The 23,428-nt window shown below is 43.2% G+C and overlaps 1 long non-coding RNA gene and 1 pseudogene across 1 annotated transcript in view; one reads left to right on the top strand and one right to left on the bottom strand.

Annotated features, from left to right (window-relative positions):
• Positions 1–19,883, bottom strand: part of LOC141277855 (uncharacterized) — a 120,329-nt gene extending 100,446 nt beyond the window's left edge. Inside the window, exon 1 of the long non-coding RNA XR_012329718.1 lies at positions 19,854–19,883. This is a non-coding gene — a long non-coding RNA (uncharacterized lncRNA). The remainder of the gene's footprint in view (positions 1–19,853) is intronic.
• LOC101322145 (peptidyl-prolyl cis-trans isomerase A pseudogene) lies at positions 17,747–18,084 on the top strand (annotated as a pseudogene).
• Positions 19,884–23,428: the final 3,545 nt, after the last annotated feature.

The following is a 23,428-nucleotide window of genomic DNA, read 5'->3' as shown; positions in this document are numbered from 1 at the left end:
GAAAGAACACCTGGATATTTTCCCTGCCCACTAACACTCTGCTGACCTCATTTTACAGATTTGAAAACTAAGGTCCTTCCAAGTGAAATGACTTGTCCAAGGAGTTAGTTGCAGGGTAGGGACCTAAATCCACATACTTCCAAAACTTTTCAGCGTTTCTGATTTTTCAAAATATTTTAAGTCCACAATTATAATAAGTACATGGAAGAGGTATTAGCAAATCCATGAACATAACCCCTGTCCAGACTTCTAACTTCACTCATTCATTCAATAAATATGCACTGAGAACCCACTAAGTGCCAGGCACAGGGCCAAAGAGAAGTGTTGGTATAAACTCAGACCTTAGTCCAAGAAATGGGTAAAGCACCTAACCGTACAGGTGAAATACAAAGCTTTGAATATTCAATCATACTGGTGGAAATTTTTAAACATTTTCCAGCTTTCTAAAGGTAGTTGCCAAAGACCCATACAAGAATTTACTTTCATCAAATGATTTGCCCTCATAAAGTCAGAGGTATAGAAGCTCAGGTAGCCAAGGATTTGAGTTTAACACAGGGCAGGAGCACACAAAAGGTGTGACTCCTACCTGCTTTCTGCAAGGAACATGCTTCCTCATGTGGGATCAGAAAGACTGTGTTCCACAAGTACCAATGGCCCTGACTCACGAGGGTCACAGATTAGTTCAGTGAGGCCTCTGAAAGTTCAGATCTCTATTAGGGACAGCCCAATGTATTTGAGCCCTTTGATATCTGGTTATCAGGATGAAAACAGGACTCCTGGCACTAGATACTGCTGATGAACCACAGTAAGCAAGAAGTCTTTATTGCTACTCTGCCTAGAGTCAGCTAAAAGAAACTGAATAAAAGAGAAAAACAAAGTAAAAGATTAACAGGGGCTTTCCAAACTGTAAACTTGCCATTATCATTTGTGTTTTGCACAAACTTCAGTCACCATGTTCCTTTCACCCTCTACATGGGACAGTGGATTATTTATTTACCATCATATAAATTGTGACTAAAGGCAGATTGGAGTATTCACCCATACAAGTGCTTTCAGCCTTCTTGCTATGCATGGATCACTTACACAAATTTGTGACCTACATGGGTAAGTTTGATGATATAAAATGGATGGGACATTTTACAATCATGAAAATTAAAATTATGAAGACAAGACAGCAGCCTGAAAAATGCTTATGATATAACACTAACGAAAGAATGCAAACTGTCACATATGCTGTGATTATGACTTGTAAAATCAGGTTTGCCTTCAGTAAGATTAGATATGCAAATGGAATATTGCTGTTTGTAAATGGTAAGATGTTGTATTAAAGTGAAAGGATTAAGGATTAGTAGGGGGAAAGAAATATTTTTCAGTTTTCTTTAGTGTGGTTTATTTGAGAGGTTTTTAAATTTTATTTTTTTGACAGGGTGTGAACTCTATATGGTTCAGAGAAATAGTCTCCACAATGAGCAGAGAATAGAACAGAATGCTCTCACTTTTTCCCCTTGTCTGTGTGTCTGTAATCATTATTTGTTCAATTTCAGCCTGTAACAAAGCAGAAGACACTTATTTGAAATCCAAGCCTTGATGAAAATTTCACAGGGAGTAGCTTGGGTCCATGTAGACAGGGAGCACCTGTGGGGGTAAAAAGACTGGATTCAAATCCCAGTCTGGCAAATTCCTGGATTCAAATCCCAGTCTGGCAAATTCCTTCTTTTCCTTGCCTATTAAGTGGGAAGGAGGAGAAGAAAGGAATTTTTGCTGAGTGGTTACTATGGACCAAGCTCTGGGCTTGGCAATTTCTCATACATCATTTCATCTAATCTTCACAACAGCCCCATGAGACAAGTATTAGCCTTCAATTTACCAGTGATACACTGAGGCTTCAAGACACTAAATAATGTGCTCACAGTCATATAGCTAGCAAGTGGCCAAGCCAAAATCCAAACCAAGGATTGTCTGTCCCCAGAATCTGCTCCTGTCACTCTCTGGATGCAACTCCCCAGTTATTCTGGGACGGAATTAGCTAATGGAGCAGGCTCACAGTGGGGGGCCTGATAAATATTTGTTGAATCAGAACTCACCATCACCATCAAAACTCTCTGAGCCCCTACTCTAGCTTCTTCAGCTCCCTTGACCAGCCCAGGAGAGAGAGTTTTCCCGTTTGCCACTGAGTGAGGCTCAGCCCACCCATCCCATGGAGAACAGGCACCCACAGACCTCCAGTGGGTGGGAGGCAGAACAGCAGCCTGGAGGGGTCCTGTTAGTGGAGGCGTCTGAGGCAGAGCAGCACCCAGACACCCAGCCCTAGAGTACAGGTCCTGAGCATTCTCCAAGCCCAACAGTGTGCTGATGCACAGCCTTAAGTAAGAAGTTCTACACTGCCCAGTTAGGGCTTGAAAAGGACTAAGGAGGAAAAGCGAGAGGAAGCACTGGGGGGTAAGGGGGGTGTTCAAAGGGCTCCCTCTTTCTCTCCATCTTGAACCACAGGCTTTAATATAGTCTAAAGTGACAGTGCAGCCTGGTTCCTTTTTAAGGCAGACTCCTAATTCCAATTCAGCACTGCTCCACAGAAAGCACATAGAGGTATTTATTTTCTTACATTCACCATAATCACATAAACAGAACTTGCCTTGCCTTTTCTCCTTTTGTTCACGGTGAGGTGAAGATAATTTCCCTTTTTAATAATATCAAGACTATTTTTTCCCTTCAAATGCAAGAAAAGAGTAGGAACATTAACAACCCCAAACTGTTCCAGAATATAATCTTTTCACTGGCCTTTTCACATTACAATACACTTAAAGGCTCAGATAGAGAGCAGAATTAAAGATAGACACTTCCCTAGTATTTTGAAATCATTATGAGTTACAATCCTTTTGATGCAAAGGGCTCCTTTTTTTAACCATGATGTCCTTTACGTGAATAGTAAAAAAAATGTTCACGGTAATAAATGCACCAGGAAAAAAAGGTTAGAAAAAAAATGGAAATCCTGTTTGTGTCCATAGGTGAATTGCTGCTGTGAGGCGGCTGCAATTTGACTTTGTACAAAAAGGGTCACTGAACAGAAGGTCAGGCAGCTGGCCATTTCCATTTCAAAGATGCTATCAAAAGGCCAAGAGGCAGTTCACCCAGCAGCTCTTTAGCAAACAAGATTTTCTCCTCCCTCATTTATGATATTTTTTTATGCCAAATAGTTGAGCAAGAAGGTCCCTGATTCGTTTCCCCCAGAACACAAGCAGCCTGTATGAGGTTTGGGGAGGACTTTAGTTTAAGGAATTGGAAGAGTTTTGAGTAATGAGGAACCATTTGGTGGCCACTTATCAAACATTTTGCAGCAAAGTAATAAATCACAGCAGAGCCTTCACTCCAGGCCGAGACAAGTGGGGAAAGGTAGCTCTGTTATTACGAATTATGGCTTGTCACGTCTGCAATGAGAGAATTTGGTTTCACAAACACCTCACTCATTAATTGAGGCCCTTTTGCAAAAAACCATAGGAGGAAAGCACAACATTTGAGGAGATTATGATTTTGGTTGAGTTTGAGGTCTTTGTAGTTAGAGCTGACCTACTAGCTGTTGCCAGGCAAAATGATGCTGGAAGAGCTAAAAATTACAAAACCCTAAATTGCATGGGCCTATACAACGTAAACATCACAGGAGTGGAACATAGTCTGGAATATGGAAGAACAGTCACCTGGCCTGATACTTTCCACCACTGAAATCCCTTGTGGAGATTCTTATGAGCAGATTTCTAATCACTACATTAAAAAAAGCACAATAGTCAACACTAAAAGCACCACTCTTTGGCCTGCCCATCAGGAATACCAGGGGAGGCTGGACCAATGCTAGGAGAGTCTTGGGCCACTTGTGACCAGAACCACCAGCATGAGGCCAACCGAAAACAAGGCAAAGGTCAAAACCAGGGAAGTCCCATCCATCGGCTGGTCCTAGAAATGCAGAAGAAAGCTAAGAAAAGTTCAGGAGCTGCATAAATGCAGGAATAGGGTGACACAAAGAGCAAGAGTGGATGAAAAATACAAGGTCCACAATAATTGATTTAAACGGGGTGTTTAGTGGAACAGGACTTTGTCATGAGAGAAGGGATGGTATCTAGTGAAGTCTCAAAGCATAAGCCAGGTCAGATATGTATGGGCCCTAATATTCCCCCAAGCTATCTTTACAAGGCCCTCATACTTTGCCATCTTTAACACTTTTCTCTGTAAAATGATACAAATAGCTTCCCAGCTGGTCCTTTTACCTCCGTGACAGCATGAGACTTGATTGACCTATCCCTGGATGACCAGTCATTAAGAGCACAGAGCATCCATAGAAATTTCAAAGAGGTCAAGGTGGGGTCTGGAAACAGCCCCCTGGGGGAGTACACCAGCAATTTCTTTGCAGTTTTGGCCATGCTAGTGAACTCTGTCGCAATGGTAAAAATAATTCTAACATTCTTGAGGAAAAAAAGACTGACTAATAACTGCTCTATTTTGAAGATGTACTTAATACTATGAAGGAAAAGTGTGATTGCCCCAAAATATTCTAGTAGTTTTAATTGAGTGCTATCTAAAGGCTAATTAGAATGAATGACCTTGCATTTTCTTATTATTTTATCTTTTAAAGCGACCCTTGTTTAAGTCATTTTATGCTTACAGGGGCAAAAAAGATATTCCCTCTTGCTCTTTACATTTTTCCAGAATTTTCGGTCTCCAATGCTTAGGAGAAATGTCTGGTGGCTGGAAGGGGTGGGGGGTGGGGGTGTAGAGGGGGAAAAAAGGAAGAGAGAAAAGGAGGAAGGGAGGGAAGGAGGAAGGAAGGGAGGGAAGGAAGGAAGGAAAGAGGGAGGGAGGGAGATACAAATCCAATGCTGCCTGGCTGCTACTTCAAGAAGTAATCGCTGGCATCTGTCAGAACTCCCACTAAATGAGGATTGGTCTTATTGGGTGTTTGCTCTGCTCCCATACACCTAATTGTGTGCCTTGACTATGATGGAATTTGTTCCTTAAGTAAAAGGGGAAACATGAGCCTTAGTGCTTTAATAGCATGGTATCTTTTGAAGTAATAAATGACCCAGAGGTTGGATTTGGCAGCAGGGGACCTACTTCCTATGTTCTCCCCAGAAGTGTCATGAGTCGCTGAGATCATTAGAGAAAAAAGGGAGTTTGGAGGAAGATGGAGTGAGTGGAGAGGGGAAGGAAAGTGTGAGGTGATGTTATGGAAGAGAAAAGAGATCTTGCGGATTCTCTGCCTGTAACAGCTAGGCTTTTACCAGTTTGAAACAGTACACTTTGAAGAGCGTGACCTGCAGCTCTTTCGTCACTGAACAAATTCATTAATAAGAACCTTAACAGGCTCTGCCTGTTCCCCAGTGGTGGCTGGTGGGCTTCAAGAATGAGAGACAGGGCTTCCCTGGTGGCGCAGTGGTTGAGAATCTGCCTGCCAATGCAGGGGACACAAGTTCGAGCCCTGGTCTGGGAATATCCCACATGCCGCGGAGCAACTAGGCCCATGAGCCACAACTACTGAGCCTGCGCGTCTGGAGCCTGTGCTCCGCAACAAGAGAGGCCGCGATAGTGAAAGGCCCGCGCACAGCAATAAAGAGTGGCCCACGCTTGCCACAACTGGAGAAAGTTCTCGCACAGAAATGAAGACCCAACACAGCCATAAATAAATAAATAATTAAAAAAAAAAAAAAAAAAGAATGAGAGACACTGAATCTGGACTTGTAGTGATGTTGTCACTGTCCCTTAATGTCTCTCTAAACTTGTTCTGCATGAGGGCTCTCCTTGCATTTCCAGCCCCACATCCTGAGGACCCCCCGGGAGAGTCCCTGCAAGCCCAAGACAAAGCAATGTTCAAATCCCAAGGGTGGGCTCCCATGACCATTCCCTGCATGAGCCTCAACTGAGAGGGCAACTAGCAGAGGTAAGGAGCACACACACATCTGTGGTCAGATTTTCACATCCCCTCTGAACATAGTAGGCGATCCTATGATTCCCCCTCAGAACTGCTGCAGGGAGGAAAGAATGTTGGCATCCAAGAGATGTGGGCCAGAGTTGTGTGACCAAAATTCACACCCTAGGCATGAAGACAATTGAGGGAGCTTGCAATGGCCCATAATATTAATGCCTTTTTCTTCAGTGTGAAAGCCTTTTCATCTACCTGCTTTCTTTATTCATGTAGAATAAAAGTCCTGTTGGGTCATTAGTTTCCTTCCCATTTAACATATAAGGAAAACTGAGACTCAGGTTAAATGGCTACTCCAAGCTAGTGAATGACAGAGCCAGGACAGACACTCTGATCCCCTGACTCCAAGTCCACTCGTCCCAGAGCCAGGACTGGGTCTGCTTGAGGGGTGTGGAAAGTTTTTTCCATCTAAACAATAAGCCCCTAATAACCTGAGATGGTACTGAGGATTTCCACTGTTTGACACCCTTCTGGGTTAAAGAATAGAATCTCCAGTGTCTTCTCTGGACTTGGCAAATCAGACAGCATCTCCTAGCCCTGAATGAGGCAACGACAAGAGGAATACAGAACGAGTTCCTCATGCTCACAAGTCCTGATGGGTAGAGGGCCACCAGGAGAAAGTCAGTACTCTTGGGAAGCAGTTGGAATGTCCCTGGTACCAGGTAAAGAGCAGGGAGGATGGAGATGAAGAGATGGGAAAAAAGAAAAGAAAAATAAAGATTGTCCACTCAGAAAGAGAAGCCACCAGGAATCATAACACAGCTGCAGGAGGCAATCAACTGGCCCCTCCTTGAGTAAGCCTAATGCAGGCACCAGCTAGAGAAAGGGTGGGAGACTGGCCAAGGGTAGAATTTGGGGGAGTGCCCTGGCCTGGCCGGGCCGACATTTCCTGCCAAGCCCTCTAGACCTCAATCTAAAAATCTCAGATAATACCCTTTTACCCTGGGTCACTTGCAAACCAAGCAGATTTCTCGCTGAGGGATCTATGACACTTAGGCTTGTGGGAGAATAATTTATGTAATCAGCCGCTCAAAACTCAGAGAGTGATTGTTAAGACAGAGACAACTAGGCTATAGTGAAAAGAGCACTGACCCCAATCTGGGACACAGAGAGGAAAGAACCAGCATCTACTGAGTTCCCACCACAAACCAGGTACTGTGCCAGGCACTGTGTATGTATTGCTCACTTAATCCTCTAAACAGCCCTATAAGGTAGGCATGATTATCCTCATTTTACAGTTGGGGAAACTGAGGCTCCAAGATTAAGTAACTTGTCCAGGGTCACACAGCTAGTTAAGTGACAAAAGTAGAATTCAAACAATCCAGCATGGATTATGCGTTTTCTAAATGACTCCAGTAAATTTCATAGAATTATCTCAAGAATTAAATAAGATGACGATAATAAAACCTGGATAAACCCAAAGCACTATGCAAATATTGGCTCTGTGTGTGCATGTGTGTACAAACAATACTTGCATACAGGCAAGTATTCATATCTACAGTTCCTTGTACAGAATAGCCATGTCATTTAGTATCAGTGGCATGTTTCTCTCCAGAAAGCAAATATCTGTACCTTACACAATTCCCCTATGAACACCATCACCACCACAGCCATTAAGTGTGGTCCCCAGATGAAGTATGAGCATGCTGGTCAAAAATGGATATTCACAGGCTGAAAGCACTTTATGATTATCAGGGGACAAAAAATGAATTAAAATCACACCCTGCTAAGTGCCACAGAAGTATTTTCAAATTAGCATCGTTGCTGCTATCTCCCTAGTCCCTGGCATGTGGGTTGTACCTGCTGACATGTCCCTCAGGAAAACTAAAATGTTCAAATCGGACCAGAGACAGCTGATTACAGTTTATTTTCCATGCCAACGACAACAGAAACAGGTCTGCTTTCTCAAAGCTTCTCTCTCCCTGTCCTAATGAAATGCGTGTCTTTTCTGAGGATCATTCCTTGGATTTACAAATTCTCGGGTCATACAAGTGCCGACTCTGTACATGCATGTCCCTTAGAGTGAGCACTGCCTTAAAGCTTGCACCCCAGGCACCTTGCTTACTTCACCCGAACGGAGGTCCCAAATTTCCTAGCACCAGCACAGGCACCAGACCATGAAAGACAGCAAGAACCTCTTGGAAGAGAGTGCCTGCCCTCATAGAATGCCACTGAAGCCACCACAAGTGTGGTGATATATTTTTCTAAACCACAAGGCAAGAGAAACCAATATATGGAAATGCATAAGAGCCAGACAACACTATTGCCCCAGCACTTAGAAATCATGATATACAGCCTACTGCTCAGGTGCCCACCCTTCCATTATCCTAAATTCCAAGTGATGGGAAGAAGTGAGAGCAGGGCTAACTATTGTATCTCTGCAGGCTGCCTTCCCTCCTCCCAACCCCTGAGCTCCAACATACTTCAGAGGAAGGAGTGAAGGCATAACAAAGTGCTTTCCTGCCTGCCTAGCTTACATCATAGATCACACCCTGTTAGAAGTCCCAGCCTAATGCAACACCAACTCACAGGTGAGAACTTGCTGTGCAATCAAATGTACTTAATGAACTCAGGAAATGATCATATATCCAGGTTAGACAGTAACACTTTCTACACCAACCCCATGTAGAGAGGGTTACCCTAGCTTTACCATTGAAGGGAACAAAGGTACGAAATATTTCAGTGTTCAGATGATCCAGGCTGCATTTCTAGCAAACAGAATCAGTGGGTGTTAACCAACAACCAACACCTCAGATGGTGTGAAACAACTGAGCATAAGTCAGACACTTCGTTCTATGGAGCCTAGTAATAACCGCACTTCTCCATGATGCCACGGGAGAATGGAGTTGGGGTTCCACTGTGTCTCCGGGAACATGGTGCCCTCCAAAGCAGTAAGACAGGGGTTCCCTCCTCCACCTGCCAGGCAGTGGGACCAAAAACCCACCTTCCCCAGCTCCAAAACAATGGTTCCTGGGATAGGGAATGAGAGGAAACCTGAGATGTGAGGGCTCTCCAGAGGGCAAAGGGTGGAGGTCATATGGCTGCCTCTGCATGCTGCAGCCCCAAGGGTTCACACCAACTCCCAGGCAAACAGCCTGTTCACCCTCTTTCTGTAATTCTTTGGACTCCAAAGAGTGGCCTTTTCCATTGTTACCACCTACAAATTCCAAACACGGTCTCTCCCCTAAAAGAGGTAGAAAACAGACATCATTTACCAGCTGTGAGACTTCAGGTAAGTCAACTTTTCTGAGCCTCAGCTTCCTCATCCATAAAAGGGCAATGAAGCCCAGGGCAATACTTGCTGTTCAATAAATATCAGTTACGTAATTAGAGATATCACATTAAAGCACAGAGCCAAGCCTAGCTCAAAATACATAAGTAAATCCATTTCTTTTGCTCCTCCCTACCCTTCCCGGCCAAGTCCACACAAACATATCTCTCTGGTCCAGATAGGTCCAGACAAAGATACAATCAAAAGGTTGGGGTATTGTCAAGATCTAAACTTTCCTATGTATTTCATCATCACAGAAGTTCAGCCTGGGGTTCAGGTGGAGGCCATGGAGTGAAAACCCAGTGGGACCTGATGTGGAGGAAACTTCAAGGAGAAGGGATAAACCCCAAAACAACCAGCCCCAGCAGTGGAGGAGTGGCAAGACAGCCACCTTCTCATTACCCTTTCCTTCTTCCCACCCATCCTGCCATTCACACCCTGGAGAACAGGAGACCCAGGAATGGTGGGAATAAGGTGAGAGATGACTCCAGTCAACTGTGTGCTGAGGGGGCAGGTGAATGAGGAAGGAAGAGGAATCCTGTGGCCACCATGCCATGCAACCCAGGCAGCTATTCCTAAGAGCTATTCCAACTCGAGAGATGGAAGTTAGGAACCGACTGAATTTCCATCCCCAGTGTATGTGTTTGGTTAATAATAACCCTCTCTATCCCAGGACCCCATAAGACAAGTTATTACACAACCTTCATTAAGTGAAGAAGGCTAATCAGCCAGAATCTCCAGATTAAAAAAAAAAAATTACTGCAACACAAATGACCTGGATGCTTTTTATCTGAATTATCCTGATAGTAAACAAAATTCTCTACCTGACTTCAGGAGTATAGGAAGAACCTGCTCCAAACCTGCTGACCAAAGGCCACATCTATTCAATACACCATTCTCTCTTTGCTTACTTTCTAAAAGACATAATCCATATGAGTATAAAATCCTGTATATCTGCAGATTTTCTTAAGATTAGGCATGCTGATATTTCACATAAGTTAACAGAGTCATATTTTCCCTTATATTTGCCATTTTTAAATTCTAGAAAAGGTGAAATTATAGTGACAGAAGCAGATCAGTGGTTGCCTGAGACTGGAGATCAGGGGAGAGAACTGACTGCAAAGAGGCAGGATATAACTTTTTAGGGTAATGGAGCTGTTCTGTGTCTTGATGTGAGGGAGATTCACCAAACTGTACACATAGAATTAACAAATTTTCTTCTATGTAAATTATACCTCAATAGAAATGAAAAATGCCATTTTTCACAATAGAGCAGTATAACTTAAAAACGTCAGTGAAAATGTTTCTGTTACACAGAGATGGAAATACTAGGTCTGCCAAAATGTCTCAATAACAGGGTACTTCATCAGAATATGTCAATATTTTATGGTATAAATCACCATCTGTCAGCTGCCTGAGGTGGAGCCGTGTAACACTGAACATACCCAGAGTGTATGTTTCTCCATCACATTCTCTAGGAGTATTAGTTAACCCATTAGAAATTAAAGGCAATAGTATTCCTCAGGTGGACAATCAGTAGGGCTGTCTGGTACACTAGAAAAAAGAAGGCAAAAGTTTTGAGTCAATGGAACTCTGTCTTTCCATTGCCCAAATGTGTAGAATTGACAGAGCCTTATCCTAACACTATTTCCATATTTACTTGGCAAATCAAAAACTTGAGGCCCAAATGTTTTTGCCTTACCTATCTGATTTACCAAGGGACAGCCTGGTGGCACCCCAAAATACTCTGGGAATCCATAAGGTTGGAGACTACAACGGCTGGTGACAGTAGAAGAAATTTCTCCTACCCTGTTATCTCCAAGGCTGGGGTATGTAGGGTTGTATGGGTAAAAGTATAACTCCACCCTTTATAAAGATCTGCTTGGGTGCACCCCTCTCAGACCCACCCAGAAATGTGTAGAGAAAGGAGGTTCATGAAGAAACATGCACACACCTTTTGGAATCCCACACAACCAGCCTTAAGAGGAAGGGACAGATAAGGTCTCAGGTCAGGGGCCTGACACTCAGACTCCTGGCTGAAACCTCAGGCTGGGAGGAGAAAGAGGAAAACAATGGTCTACTGATATCTCTCACTATCCAAGGAACTTCCAAATCAAAATTTCAAGAACAATCATTGTCATTTTCAGTCCATTAATTCTTCATCGATGAAACTGGGTCTGGGACTAGAATGAGCAGGTTGGGTCCAAAGCACTGCAGAGCTTTCTATGACATTATCTGTTTTGTCTTTCTTTCCTTTGGCAATCTCATCTACCCCTCAGCTTGGACTGCCAAACTCACCCCTGATGATGTCTAAAAATCTCTAGCTCAGTTCCCCATCCTAAGTTACAGCAATGGATTTCCACTTGTCCACTAATCATTACTCCCTGCATATCTGGCAAGAAACCCTAATTCGATTAGAGCAAATCCAAACTCAACATCATTACTCTCAAATCTACCCCTCACCTGGACCACTAAATGAGAGATTAGTACCCAGACAATAGGCACCCAGTCACCTAAGCCCCAAACTAAGATGGCCCCTGGAACCTGTTCTCTTCAACTACCATCACATTAATTGGTCACCAAATTCCATCAGTTCTACCTCAAGGATATCTCTTAAATCCACTCCTTTCTCTCTCTCTGTTACATCTCACACTTCTGAAAACTCCCAATTTTTCCTCCACTTCCAGCAGGATGATCCTCTGATCCATCCCATTTGGCCATTGCTTTTGGAACTCCACTCAGGTCCCCTAACACTGATACACTCATCCCTCAGATGCTGTAGGTTTGGACTGGTAGCAACTCACACTCATGCCCTTTTCTAAAAGAGTATCAACAGCTGATGGAACCGTCTTTATCTGGAGATGCCTGGGATGCCATCCTCCCCTTGGAAGTGGCAGGACAACCTCTGAGGTGCAGTTCATGCTCCAGAGCTCCCCATGAGATCAAGCTGAGTCCAGATTCTTCCTGAAACCACATTTTTGACCAGCTTCTTCCCCTGCCCCATCCCACTTCCCTCACTGCCTTAAAGTATTTTCCCCTGAGAGCCCACTTCAATAAATCACTTATACAAGAATCCCCATCTCAGGCTCTGTTTCTAGGGATTCTAAGATGTCCTTCATATTGGCACAGAATAATTTCTTTTTAAAGGCATCGTAGCTCAAGTAACTCCCTGGCATACATTTTTTAAGTTTATACTTCATTAGGTACATATAAGGCAAAGACCTTAGTGTATCATATAAGCTCTTGCCTACTGCTCTAGACACTCCTCCCACCTGTCCCCTGTCCCTAATTCCCCACTCCAACCAGGCTTTCTACTTTCCTCTCTACTAAACTACTGCACCTCCCCGCAAAACCATGCTCTTTCATACCCCAATATAAGCTCATGTTCTTCCCTTTGCCTGAAGTTTATTTCACCATCTTGTCTAAGCTCCTGTTCATCCTTTAAGACTCAGCTTAAACCTCACCACCTCCTTGAACTTTTCCTGAGCCTTCCCACCCTCTTAGGCAGTCAGATGTCCCATCCTTCATAGTCAAGTGGTGTCATGTACATACCTTTATTACATTTGCCCTGTTGTATTGTATTTTCATGTTACCAGCAAGATAATTCACTGAATGTTACTGTGAGTTTTATCAGAACAGAAACTGTGTCTTAGACATCTTTGCATTCCCAGTGCCAATGCACAGTGCCAACACACAGCAGGTGCTCAACAAATACTTACTGAATACAAGCAGTCTTCATTCTCTCATCCTGGAAATGCCCTTTCCTTTTGTCTCCTTGTTTCAATGGTGTAACCTCCTTGTTCTTCTTTATCCTGCTTTCTACAAAGTCCAGTCTTTACCCTGGTTTCCCTACCCATGTATTTCGAGATGTGGGGGAATGTAGGTCTGAGGCATATATTTGTATCACAGGGGTCATCTGGCTGTCACTTGTCACATACAGATTTGGAATAATACTCTAGGCTTCTCTGTGGGTCACTGCTCGGCATGGCCAGCTTCTCCAGGCCACCTGAGTACTCTCAATGACAATTCTTCCTAAGTGAGGTCACTGACGCTCCTTTAATTTCCCAACACATGGTCTTAGGCAAACTGTCTTGTTCAGCAGAGTTTTACCGAAGGCTTGGGGGTACCAGAGGGCAGTTACAACAAGGAAGACCCATAAAACCTGGTGTGAGCCATCATTGCTCCACTTGTCCTTTCCAAGCAGGATCTGCACTTTACCTTTGCATTACCGAAGGCATAGTAAAATGTCAGAGTCCCCAGACCAAGAAAAAGAAAGAGTACAGTCTTCCTGTCTTCCATAATATAAAATCTCTACCTCTGAAAAACAGAAAACTGCTATTATCTTTAAAACAGAAAATTTCACTCACCATCAAGCTTTCACAAACATTGTATTCTAGGTTCAGAGTACTGTCCTACTGAAATGAATGAATGAATGGATGAAAGAATAAACCAAAAATATCTACACAAAGGGATTAAATAAGGCTTTAGGAAAGGCACGTGAAAGAAGGAATCATTTAAACCTACAGGCAATGGGGAAACTCATTCCAGGAGAAAGAATACAGAGCATTGGTCGGAGGCCAGCAAACAGAAACTTTCTGGCACTTTCTAGGAAAACTATGGGAGATAGTTTAGGAGCATCAATTAGGAGCAGTCCGACTGGAAAGTGAGTAAGATCCCTTCCAGCACTGATATCTACTCCAACTACAAGGGAAGTGATTTGAATTAAAATGTGTATTTAAAGTGATAGGCAAGGGACTTCCCTGGTGGTGCAGTGGATAAGACTCCATGGTCCCAATGCAGGGGGCCCGGGTTTGATCCCTGGTCAGGGAACTAGATCCCACATGCATGCTTCAACTAAGAGTTCACATGCCACAACTAAGGAGCCCATGTGCCGCATCTAAGGAGCCAGCGAGCCACAACTAAGGAGCCCTGGAGCCACAACTAAGGAGCCCGCCTGCCACAACTAAGACACGGCACAACCAAATAAATAAATAAATACTTTTAAAACATAAAATGCATTATCATTTAATAAATAAATTATAAAAATAAAGTGGTAGGCAATGGCAAATCTTTCAAGGTTTATGCTTAGTATCATATCATTTGTGGGTTGCTAACTTTTAGTAGAAAGAGTTGCACTGAACCATGTCATCAAATTAGAAAAATGATGAAAGAAAAAAATGCCAAAATGTTAACAGTGTCTGCCTCTTGGTGGTGAAATTATGATTGAATTGTTTTTGTTGTTCTGTTTTTAGTGCTGCATCTTTATACATTTCTGCATGATGTCCCAAAAATTTTTGCAAGCATTTACCATTTCATGATAAATCTAAGGAAAACATTGCTACAATATTCATAATTTTTAAAACAAACTCTAAGGAAAGTCTGTCAAATTAAAAAGAAAGAGTACTCATTTAGCAAACTTAGCCCTTTCTAATGGCTCATTTACCGAGAAGGTTAATTCAGCCCCAAAAAGCACTACCTCTCAAAAACTGCAGAGAATGGCAATGACCAAGTCAGCATTAAAATTCAAAAAGTTGTATCTCCGATGTCCAAACCACCTTATCTTGATGAGGACACAGAGGCATAAGTATTCCTTTGGCAAATCTTAGCAAAAGCCAGAGACAAGCAGGATATCATGGTGTGGGGGAGGTTTGCTTCATCCCAGGAACACATTTTTCTAGGAGTTAAATCCTAGTGGCATCTGTGTGCAAAGAGCAAGTAAACTTACTTGCAGGATACTTACTGAGAGTACCTAAAAAAGAAATTGTACTGGAGATTCCAAATAATTGAAGCCCACATTAGAGGAGGAATGAACGAGTTCAAAACGACATGCTTCTCAGAAAGCAAGCTTTCAAAGAGGTATGAAAAAAGGAAGCCATAGAGTTAGAATGTGGCCTGGTCCATGGTGTGAAAGAAATCCCTCATGGACTTGGGAATCATCATCAAGATTACTGCTGGACTCACATGAAGAGCATGAGGCATCATTTGGAAGATGGGAGCATCAACATGAAATAACTGAATGAGCCTAACGGTGAGAAAACAATGCCTGGAAAGGAGAAGACAACGGAGAGGCCATGTGATCATTCAAAGTGAACACGTGGATCATTGCAGCTCTATTTACAATAGCCAGGACATGGAAGCAACCTAAGTGTCCATCGACAGATGAATGGACAAAGAAGATGTGGCACATATATACAATGGAATATTACTCAGCCATAAAAGGGAATGAAATTGGGTCATTTGTAGAGACATGAATGGACCTAGAGAGTATCATACAGAGTGAAGTAAGTCAAAAAGAGAAAAACAAATATCATATATTAACGTATATATATGGAATCTAGAAAAACGGTATATATGATCTTATTTGAAAAGCAGAAATAGAGACACAGACATAGAGAACAAATGTACGGATACCAAGGGGGAAGGGGGGTGGTGGGAGGAACTGGGAGATTGGGATTGACACATATACACTATTGATACTATGTATAAAATAGACAACTAATGAGAACATACTGTATAGCACAGGGAACTCTACTCAATGCACTGTGGTGACCTAAATGGGAAGGAAATCCTAAGACGAGGAGATATATGTATATGTATAGCTGATTCATTTTGCTGCACAGTAGAAACTAACACAACATTGTAAAGCAACTATACTCCAATAAAAATTAATTTTAAAAAAAAAGTGAACATGTGGAGGAGGCAAAGGTCGATGGTGAGATGGGAAGAGCTGCTAATGGGATGAACTGGATGAAGGATGAAGTGAGCACAGGGACAGAGGAAAGGGAGCATCAAATGAAGAGGTCACCGTACCATACACAACCTTCTCTGTAAAGGGACTCGGCCACCAGCCAATAATTCTTCAATATAAAGAAGAAATTATCTGCCAGTTTTGAGCTCTGTGACTGTCATAGCTCGTAGCTAAGGTCCCAGCTTTTGATCAGGTGCTCCAGATCAGCACACTTCAATATAGACACCAAATGAAATTTTGAAATAAAATAAGTCAGTGAATTCAGGCCACATGTCTGAGTCTTAAAGCAAAAAGTAGTAGCAAACATTGAGGGAAACATTAGCTTAAGAAACACAGGTTGACAATCCAAAGGGTTCTCTATGTCAAAGGAGGGGTCATACTAGGGCTTTGGGCTTAGTCACTGTGGAATTAATTGCCCTGTCCTGGGCGTCCAAACCGATGGCAAATCCCTGAAAAAAATGTATTAAGGGAATCCCAATTCTACAGAGAGAACTGAAAAAGAAGTCTGCACATAAAATGCAAAAAGCATGGGGAGAACTCATACATTTTCTTATTACCCTCAGGGAAGAGAGAAAGAGGTTGATCAGCCCTAGAATACCGAGAAAAGGGGGACTTAACCAAAGATAAAACAAAGTCTATGCCTCAGTTACGTAGACTCACAAGGCAAATAAAAGTTCTTTTTTCTTTTAATTGATTTTATACCCTCAAATGACATTTATAATCTACTTGCACTAAAGTGGGATCTATTCATTCTATATCACACATGAACTAACATATGCAAAAGAAGTTACATAACAATATACATTGAAGAAGCAGGAATAATACCTGGTCCATAACTGGTACTCAATAGATAGCATATAGTTATTCACTTATTTATTCATTTATTCAATATTTATTGACTGTCTACTATATGCAAGGCACTATTCTAGGGCACTGAGAATTCAGCATTTAAAAAAAAAGAAGGACAAAGCCCTCATGGAGCTTGCATTCCAGTGAGGGAGACTGGCAAATATGCAAATAATGCACATAACAAAGGCAGAGAATAATGAGTGCTATGAAAAGAAAGAAGCAGATCAAGGAGACAGAGAGTGCCTAGGGGTCTCTTTAGATAGGGCAGTTGGGGATCGCCCTGAGGAGACGATCAAGTAGAGACCTGCATGAAGTGAGGGAGCCAGTCACATGGAGACCTGAGGAAGCATCATGCAGAAAGAGGGCAAAATAAGGCCTTGAGTCAAAGACCAGCAAGGAGGTGAGTGAGGCAGGATCAGAGTAAGGGAGGAGAGAAAGGTGGGAAACCGGCGGGAAAGGGAGGTGAGTGCCAGGGTTTGATGGCCTTGGTGGGCCAGGAGAAGGACTTTGGATAGTATTCCAAATGTGGGGGGAAGCCATTTGAGGGTCCTAAGCAGGAAAGGCACATGATCTGATCTCTATGTTAAAATAACCACTCCGACAGGTTTATAGAGAGTGGAATGTGGGGGGGTATGGGAGCAAGAGTAGAAGCAGGGAGAAAGCTGGATCAAGGAATGAGAAGAGGGCCTTGCAGATGCTGCCGCCTGGAGCCTCTCCCACTGTCCAGCCATGGTCAACCCACCGTGTTCTTCGACATTGCCATCGATGGTGAGCCCTTGGACTGTGTCTCCTTCAAGCTGTTCGCAGACAAAGTTCCAAAGATAGCAGAAAATTTCCGTGCTCTGAGCACTGGGGAGAAAGGATGTGTTTATAAAGGTTCCTGTTTTCACAGAATACTGTAATTCCAGGATTTATGTGCCAGGGTTGTGACTTCACACACCATAATGGCATTGGTGGCAAGTCCATCTATGGGGAGAAGTTTGATAAGAGTTTCATCCTGAAGCATATGGGTCCTGGCATCTTTTCCATGGCAAATGCTGGAACCAACACAAGCTGTTCCCAGTTTTTCATCTGCACTGCCAAGACTGAATGGTTGGATGGCAAACCTGTGGTCTTTGGCAAGGTGAAAGAGGGAATGAATATTGTGGAAGCCATGGAGTGCTTTGGGTCCAGGAATGGCAAGACCAGCAAGAAGATCACCACTGCTGACTGTGGACAAATCTAATAAATTTGACTTGTGTTTTATCTTAACCACCAGACCATTCTTTCTGCTCAGGAGAGCACCCCTTCACCCCCATCTGCTCGAAATATCCTATAATCTTTGTGCTCCCACTGCAGTTCTTTGGGTTCGATATTTTCCTCATCCCTCTCCAAGCTTAGCTGGATTGCAAAATTAACTTTATGACTATGAAATAAAAACTGAACAGAAAAAAAAGGAATGAGAAGAGGATGGTAACTCAGGAGATGAAATAGAAGGCATCTCCCATTTCCGCAAATAGACGGTCCCCTAAAAGTATTTTAGCCAACTTGAATATACGATTTCCAGAATGTGAATTAAATAGTCAAATTTCTACTTAGAGAAAGCTAGTATTTTAATTTCATTCACATACATATTTAAATAATATCCACAGAATCAATCTAGAATTACCAATTTACAAATATTTCTTCTTTGCCAATCTCACGTTACATGAAGTAATTTTAATAAAACTCATCATAAGCATGTTTGACATCTTTTTAGAGCCACCTTTTGGGTCACTTCACACAAATTCCTAGGGCAGGCCATCTTCACTTCCCTCTAGGCCTGTTTTGAATCCGTGTATGATACTGTAGCTGAATGCTTAGCCCAAACCACAAATGCCTGTTGGTGAAGATTTAGATTTTAAAGTAGAATTTATATCAGAATGTAGATTCTTTGAAGTCAAGGATACTGTTTTCTGAACTACTGTATCCCCAGTGCCTAGAGCAGGGATCAGCAAATATGGCCTATGGGCCAAATCTGTGAACATAGGTTTTACAAACAGTTTTATTGGAACACCATCAGGCCTATTAATTTGTGTATTGTCTATGGCTGGTATTGCTCTGTAACAGCAGAACTGAACAGTTGTGACAGAGACTGTATAACTTGCAAAGCCTAAAATATTTACTATCTGGCCCTTTACAGAAAAAGTTTGCTGACCCCTGGTTTAGAGCATTGTCTAGCACATAGTAGGTGTTCAACAGAAATTTGGTATTGACTAAAGAGCTATAAGAAAACTCCTTATTTTCTGAAAAATAATTTGCAGAAAGGAAAAAACAAAACCTTATACTCTGCAGTATTTGTCAAATTCTTCCTCAAGCGCCCTCCACACTGGCCCCTTCTAGTGGTTCTTTTCAAACACTAAGTGGCATGAAAGCCTTTCTGTCTGGTTCCTAAGGGAGCATTTTCTAAGGCAGCTCTCCTTCCCTCCGCACCATGAATGACTCTAAAGGCATCACTTCTCTCTTCTGTGCCTCCATTTTCCACAACTTGAAAACAGAGTGTTTGTAAAACTCACGGATCAAGTGTTTTCAGAGAAAAGGAACAGCAGTAGGAGTGTTTGACTTTTATATCTGGAAAAAGCAAAGGGGCAGGAGCATGGGAAGCCCATACACACACAGAGGGGTGGAAGGGCCGGTCAGCAGCTTGAGCCAGGAGAGAGAGGGCCCGTGGAAAGCAGCTTTAGAAAAGGGATTTCTTTCTCCATGTGTGCAAGATACTTTATAAAAGCATGCTTTGAAGGGGTCCTGAAACTCTGTTCCATTCCGTGTTCAAAAGCTATGTACACATTTTCTGATTTTTATCATATGCAGGGGCTCTCAGAAAAGAGTTTCCAGTGTTCCTATGGAGGTATGTTGGAAAGGTTTGCAGGTAGCTCAGCCTAGCTAAGGCTCTGTCGACAGCCGCACTGCTGGATATAAAATCAGCTGAAAGAATGCCAAGCTAGAAAACTGACAGAATGGTGATTGCTTTATTTATTCTTGTAGAGCAAAGTGGAAATTACCTCCCTCTGTTGAAAGAGAATCTAGTCTTAAGAGGCAGAGAGCCTATATTTTTTGGCATTGTAAGGGCTCAAAATTGTTCTGCTTTATCTTGTCTCTTTTGTCTTCTGCCACCTGGAAAGGAACAGAGAAGAGCTCTGAGAGAAGTGAGGTGAACTCTTTTAAAGTGTTTTAGCAGCAATTTGTACAGAGGACGGACCTACGAGTGATTTTCTGTCAGCTGAACTATTGCCGGGGGCAGCAGGGAGAAGCTGTGAGGGCTCTTGCGGCCAAGCCTGAAGACCTGAAGGTATAGCCCTGCCCTGGAGCAGCCTACTCCACGACAGACTTCACGGTCAGTGAGCGAGGAAGTCGTCTATGAAAGTCAGGCTGGTAACCGAGCCTCACTTTCCTCATTAAACACTGTAAAGAATTAACTCAGAATGTTAGAACACCTAGGGCAAAAAAGGTCACCTTAGCATGGGATCCCCTTGAGGCAGACCCCAAATCAGGCACAGGGTGTATACTTGTGAGGCACAGGAAACACCTGTAGGCAAGTGACAAAGTGAGACCTGGCAGGGAAGGAAGCAATAAAGGGTCAGATAGCAAGCCACCTACACTGTGGACAACTGGGGCTTATTCCCAGGGAGAAACTCTGGGACATTGTGTAAAACAAGAGCCACTGGGTTATCCCACCCAAGGGGCAAGGGAGCTGAGCTCAGTGATTGATTGACAGTTAATTCAATTAACTGTGTTAATTCCCCCAGCACTCCCATCCTGGGCGAAGAGATTCAGATGCTGGCAGCTGGAAGCAACAGAGCACCTTAATATGGTAAATTCCAATGGATATGGGTGGCACACCCACCACATCTGCTACAGAGCTTCTTGATAAAAGTTTCCTCTGGTCTTTTCTTGCCCACATGTCACTCCTTCATATACTTGGAAGCAGGAAATTGGCTGGGATGGAGTAGTGACATCTGCCACTTTCACAGGGCCCATTAGCTTTTGAATCAACTTCCTGTGTCTGGGGAAAATCCCCACATTGTGAATCCAACCTCCCCAAAGTAGAACACAAATGCCCAGCCTCCCTTGCAGCTAGGACACAGGCCTGAGGTTTAGGCTCTACCAATCAGGCACACAAAGATGACACTGTTTGGGGAAAGTATGCAGTGCTGATGACAGGCTGATGGGATGTCCCTTGCTCCTGGAGAAAGGAGTGGCAGAGACATGTAGTTTGGGGTGGTGGAGGCAGCAATGCCTGTGGAGGTTTTCTGGTAGTTCAAGGTAGAATTTCTAGCACAAAACTGGCAGCTAGCCCACTTTGATCTCCATTATATTGCAAACTACTTAAGGGCAGAGTATTTTGTTCATGGCAGTAATCTATCCTGTACCCCTCCCCACAGTACACACACACATACTCCAGGAAAACTGCTGTGGCACACTGTAGGTCCTTTAAAAAAACATGCTTGTTTGCATATCTTTTTGAAGTTAAATGTTCCTCTCTTGGCATTTAGTACACAGTGGGTTATTCTGTGCTGAATTCCTTGCTCCCTGCAGGTTCAGAACATCAAAAGTAGCCAGAAAAATCTTAGAAAGATGTATTTTCAGAACCAGAAGCAGCCATGCTTTAAACACCACCCAAAGGAGGGCACCAGCCTGCGCCCACAGAGCCCACAGCTGTCTCTAGAGAGTCAGGAAAACATCCCAGGTCAACTCCACTGGTTTGCAGAGAATGTCAGAGTCACAAGATGTTTGAGACAGGAAGGACTTCAGGGGTCCTACTGCCCAACCTCTTCAATCAGTAGGTGAAGAAACAGAACAAGAAGGGAGAAAGTGACTTGCTCAAAGTCATCCAGATGTTCTGCCCAAGAAGGGCCTGGAGCCCCCGAGTCTTTCTCCACTCAATCTCATTCTGAGAGCATGGCCTCGGGAGGTCAAACCACTCTTTGCAGTGTCTGAGATGCCCTTCCATCCTCTTCAGGGCCATTGGGAAACCAAGAGTGAACCTGGCAGCAGCCTTTCCCCAGAAATCCCAGGTGATGGCAGGGACAGTGACCTCAGTGATAGGTCCCTCAGCACTCCCTCAGCATCCCCATACCCTACCCTGCCCCCAGTCAGTCGCTCTAACCCTTCATTTATCACCCCAGAACTTGAGAGTGAAGCCAGAATGAGAGAAAGCCACCATTACTGGGTGCCCCCACACCACCCTTCCTGCCCATAATCTCTGGGTAATGATTCCTTTTGCCAGAAGCCCAGCTCCCGAAATAGTGTGGTGTATTGGCAGAGGTCCAGGAGCTAATAGACATGGCAGCATTGTGTCTTATGACCCGATTATATGAGCTAATTTAGAATTTACCTGACGAAGAGTACCATAAAATGTACTCCTCATGATGAGATTGTTAATTACCACAGGATGACTGCCTGTGTTTGGCAGCTGGGGGGAGAACTGGAGGGGAAAGGATGGTTTCCAGAAATAATCCTTCCCTCTGCACCAAATAGGAATTAAATGTGGGAAAGGGCAAAGGGGATGAACAGATAGATTCACCCACAGGAACTAAACAGGGTTATAATTAGTTTGTGTGTTTGCACGTGTCATCTTTCACCCTCTGCCCGGGGAGGAGACTGCTAGTAAGCTCAGAATCCTTTGTGTCTCTTGGAGAAGGGCATGAGATCCTTGAGGTGTTAAAGAAAGAGCTGGAAGCAAGATGACTGCTAGAAGCAAGGCAAGTGAAGTCTCTGCTGTGCAGAGAGACACCCGATGCAATGACCCCCCGAATATAACACTGTTTACTGATAGCTGCTCCCCACAGCTATTACAGAGCTGCCTGAGAGCATCCTAATTAGTGAGGGTTGTCAGCACTCCCATTATAATCCCCAGCTGAGTGAGCTGTTTACCTCAGCCACTTCAAGTCACAGCCTCTGAAACATAGCCTTAAGTAGCCAGTCTGAATTTGTTTTTACCCTGTGCCTTATTCCAATAACTCCATGTTTCATAAGCATATCAAATGTATATTTAAGCAGAGCAATCTCAAATCATATAAACTGGATTCTCACAGCTGTCTTATTGCTGAGATATCTATCATTTTACAAAAATGTCCTAAGTACCTTCTATCCAAATATGTTTAAGATAGGACTTATAAGTTAGATTCAAAGCATTCTTTCCCACCACTTCATTTGCTGTTTTCTCTCAGGCTGGCTCGATATACTGGGACTTGACCTTACCACAATGGTTCTGAGTAAGCAGGAATATATTCCTGCTTTGGGCTGTATTAGAATATAGTCTTGTGTATTAGTCAAGAACTGTGTTCTGTGAATTCATCCTAAGCATGCTCTCCTTAAAATTCATTCATTCATGAAACCCATGTGAAATTTGGACTGTGTGAGATATTTAATCTTACTGTTATGCCATAAACCTTACATGACATGATCCTCCTTGATGTAAAGACCAGCCTTATTAAAAGTAACAGTGTCTTGCATTCTGAATCAAGACAGCACTTTGAAGAACAGGAATAAAACTCAAATGGGGTGACCTAGGTATAAAAATGTGATTCACGTGGATACAGTCTTGTGAGCACTGCCTCCCCCTCTCTGCTCTCAG

This window comes from Tursiops truncatus, chromosome 2 (assembly GCF_011762595.2).
Source record: "Tursiops truncatus isolate mTurTru1 chromosome 2, mTurTru1.mat.Y, whole genome shotgun sequence".
In the NCBI taxonomy this organism is placed as follows: Eukaryota; Metazoa; Chordata; class Mammalia; order Artiodactyla; family Delphinidae; genus Tursiops; species Tursiops truncatus.
The sequence above is the reverse complement of the archived record's forward strand: the minus strand, read 5'-3'. Positions and strand labels throughout refer to the sequence as shown.